The following is a 4,028-nucleotide window of genomic DNA, read 5'->3' as shown; positions in this document are numbered from 1 at the left end:
GTTGCGGGAAAGCTGCAAAATGATATCAGGATCGCGTACTCAATTTTAAAAAAATCAAATTATATCAAAAACTTCTGGGTAGTTTCGTGAAGAAACTACCCGGAACTTATTAGAAAAAGTCTTAAAACACGAATTGTTGTTCGACGGGAAAAGGGATGCCATTGAAATTTGTTCCTCCACTATCGCTCAGGGACTTAACTAATAATTTAGTTTCAATTCAAAATTATTTTTATTTACAGTTTATTTAAATTTATTAGTTTATTTTACATTAATTCTAGCCATATCTGGCAATAAATTTCGAAGAAAAATTTTTTTTTCTAAAAATCAAGAAGTAGTAGCAATAAAAGGGAAAAAGGAAATAAAATTGCAAAAAAAATGTAAAAAAAATATATTTTAGAGAGCAAAAAATAATAATTCCAAAACTCACTCACGTTCTTTCATTCACAGTAAGAAAGAAAAGTAAATCTGTTCACTTTACACTAGCTTGTGACATTTGTCTCTTTTAAGTGCATTCTCTTGTGAGATCGCTGAAGAGGCGGAAAATTCTCATTTTGTACTAATGCCAGTGTAGATAAGGGCATAGGCAGATCCAGGGGGGGGCATGGGGGCACGTGCGCCCCCAAGACATTCAGAAATATGCCAGAGTTTTAATACGGTCCCTTTATCATTAATGCGTTCGATTTCTATTACGAGATATTGTTGTCCCCCCCAGAACAAAATCCTGGATACGTCCTCGCTTGTGACCCCCCAAAAAGGAATCCTGGGTTCCTCCCTTGGATGAAGTGAGAATTTCATCGATTGCCGTCAATATTTTTCATTTTGTTAACTGATAATAACATCAAAAATGTGTAATAAGAACCTGAAAAAAGGGAAAATAAAGAAAAAATAACTGGTGCATATGAAAAAATATAAAGAAGTTATTTTATAGCGCAGAAAAAATAATAAATCCAATATTCACTTACCTACTTTTTTTCACAAAGATAAATCTGTTGACTTTACACTAGCTTGTGCCATTCGGCTACTTTGAATTTATTCTGTGGCAAGATAATTAAAGAGGGGGAAAATTCTCATTTTGCACCAAGCCCAGAGTAGAACAGGGGAGAATTTTATAGATCGTCGGCAAAATGTTTTCTTTTTGTTAGCACTAGAACCGCTGAGCTTTCCAACCTCACCAAAACCGCGGCATGGAACTTTTTTGTCCCATTGACAGAATACGTTGATCCTGTCGTGTTTAAGAATAATTGACGGTTTTTTGTGGTTTGTGTGAACAAAACACGTGTTTAGGTAATGTTTAAAGCGTTTTATTAAGTATATCTAGAAATACAGTAAACTTATTTGGACGTTTTGTTTGCAAGCTCAGACCTTCAGACGCGCCGGGCAGAGGTGACGCGGCCGGCGCTGCGAGAGTAGGCGGCCGGCGCAGTGCACATATTATTCGGCGCTTCTAACTGGCAGAATAACGGTATCTGTGCATCGATCCCCTTCGTAATAAACTGTTATTATGCTAAATACAAAATAAGTGTACAAAGAAAAACTGAAATTGTATGTTTTTCCCCATTTTGGGACAAAAAAGTCCCATCCCGCGGTTCTATATAAATAGTCGTTTTTCTCGCGAACCAAACATCGTACAATATTTTCAATATGATTATTCGAAAGACCATAAAAAATGAGCAAAATTCAGTAAATTTCAAAGGGATCAAACTACTAGTACATGAATGGCAAACATTTGCAAAGGACGATGGGAAAAAAATCCCGTCCGCGGTTCTAGTGTTAACCCATTAAAACACTATGTTGATTCCAAATAACATCAAAAATGTATAAGAAGTTTCTGAGCTTTACCCAGTGAACAACATGATAGGAAACTTCTCGGGGTTTCAACCGGGTCAGAGTCTGCATGGACTAGGTCGGCGTTTCGTTAAGAGACTTTCCCATTAACCTCAGGTCTCATGATGCCGATATTACTGTGTTCCGATTTTAAGACTCTCCTCCTTCACCCACGTGGTCTCTGTTTTGGAAATATTCCCTCCTTTCTCGTCCTATTTATTGCTGGGTTCCTAAATTAGTCCTCGATCTCTATTGATGTTATTTGGGTGTGTACAAATATCTACGGCTTCTTCAGTAATGCGGTCCCAATAATTCATCGTTCACATTACGGTAGTCTGAGCAATCGTCCTAACGATAGTTGGCCGAACTAGCCGTGTGAATGCATGTCCTGACAATAGTTCACGTAGGTCCGACCGTTGCCACTTTACTACGGTTAGGCGATGGGAGACCGTAAACGGAAGCGACAAGATAAAAGCGAAAAGTTCGTGAAGCACTCTTCGATCTAGTTTTTCATGGATTTGTCCTGGGAAGGAAGGATATGGGCGGAAGAAAAATATGTCCGTGAATACACATTTAGCACGATAATATCTTGGCCCTGAATATCTCAACAGCTTGAATAAGAATATTTTAAGAAATAAAATTGCACAAAAAAGCATAGGCATGGTGCGTTTTGCTCGAAATCATAAGATGTTTTGCTCTCAGGCAGATTTTTAGGAGCCTAAAATTTTCGCATATCGTTTGTTTTCTCAACGCCGAACTATGTAGGATCCTACTACTGTATGTAGCCTACGAGAGGAAAGCTTTTCCGTCTTACGAGTAGGATAGAATTTGAGTCAAAACTCAACATGTGCCCGGCGCCGGTCACAGCTATGCATTGTGTTTTAATTCAATTATGCGTTATTTGAGGTCTCCAAAATAGACCTTCTAACCCCATCTTTGCGCAAGTTCATACTCAACTCATGAGTTACCATTGTTTTTAATTAAAATATTTCTTTTGAACTTCGATAATTTACTCATCTAAAAGAATTAATAACATTTATTAAGCATTTTGGACTTTTTAAATTATTTCTTGCATTGATTATAGCAAAGCTAGTGAACACAACATAAAAACTCTAAAACAGCTTAACAATTAGTATTTATGAAGACTGAACATTGTACGAATGTTGTTTTTAAACTGTCGTACCACATCATTCCTCAAAATTTTCTTCCTAGATGTTGATTGCGTTAAAATTTAAAAGTGTCGATAATAGAGTCGTTAATGTGTCATCAGTGATGGCACTTGCCCATGCAGTATTACAGCTATATTTATTTATTTCCTTAATCCAACTTCATGAAAAATAGCAAATTATGTACAGACGATGAATATGAGTAACATTACATGGCATCAGAAAATTTATTTGTGATCGTCGTTGCTACAACAGCTATGCGCAGCCAAGTTATCCAGATAGCTTCAACTTGAGCAATCATGAGGGTACAGTTATATTATATAAATTGGTATTAAAATGACTGTAGTCATTAGCAAGGAAGTCTCAAAACTGTATTTATCTGGCGATACCGATAACGGATGCGTGCTATGCTATTCTACGGTCATCAGTGACTGTAATCTATGTTAGAGTTTAACATCTGTCTTATGTTGAGATAACGTTCGAGTTAGAAAAAAAATACAAATTAATAATAAATAATGAAACTTATAGCATTCATCACTTCCAATTCAGCTACTCCTCCATATCTGCTTCCAGCGTACCCAAGCTTCCCATAAACGACAACCAATGCGCAATCGCCTGCGCACTGCCGCCTAAACGCGGACAAAATCCAACGCGAATACATTTATCTGCGACGGTGCAGCGAGCTGACGAAATTACGTCACCAACTTTCAAAGATGGATTTCAATTTTTCAGTTGCCAAGCCGCACTTTATATGGAGTGATTGGGAAGCTCCGATTCCTTTATCTTCATCTCGTGATCCCATGTATAAAAAATCTCGCAAAACATCACAACCAATCCGAAGAAAAAACGTTAAAAGTGATATCTATTCTTCATATCCACTAAGTTCAGTCGAAATTATGTTCGCCCGAGCGTTGACTGGCAACATCGTTCATTGGCATTCCTTCACCTCCATTTTTTATAAGGCACTAAAGATTAGATAAGCCCGCTGTCTGTGGGTATAAAGGTCTCTTACTGAGCCAAAGAACGAGCATATCTCGT

Source organism: Ischnura elegans, chromosome 13 (genome assembly GCF_921293095.1).
Source record: "Ischnura elegans chromosome 13, ioIscEleg1.1, whole genome shotgun sequence".
NCBI lineage: Eukaryota > Metazoa > Arthropoda > Insecta > Odonata > Coenagrionidae > Ischnura > Ischnura elegans.
The sequence above is the reverse complement of the archived record's forward strand: the minus strand, read 5'-3'. Positions refer to the sequence as shown.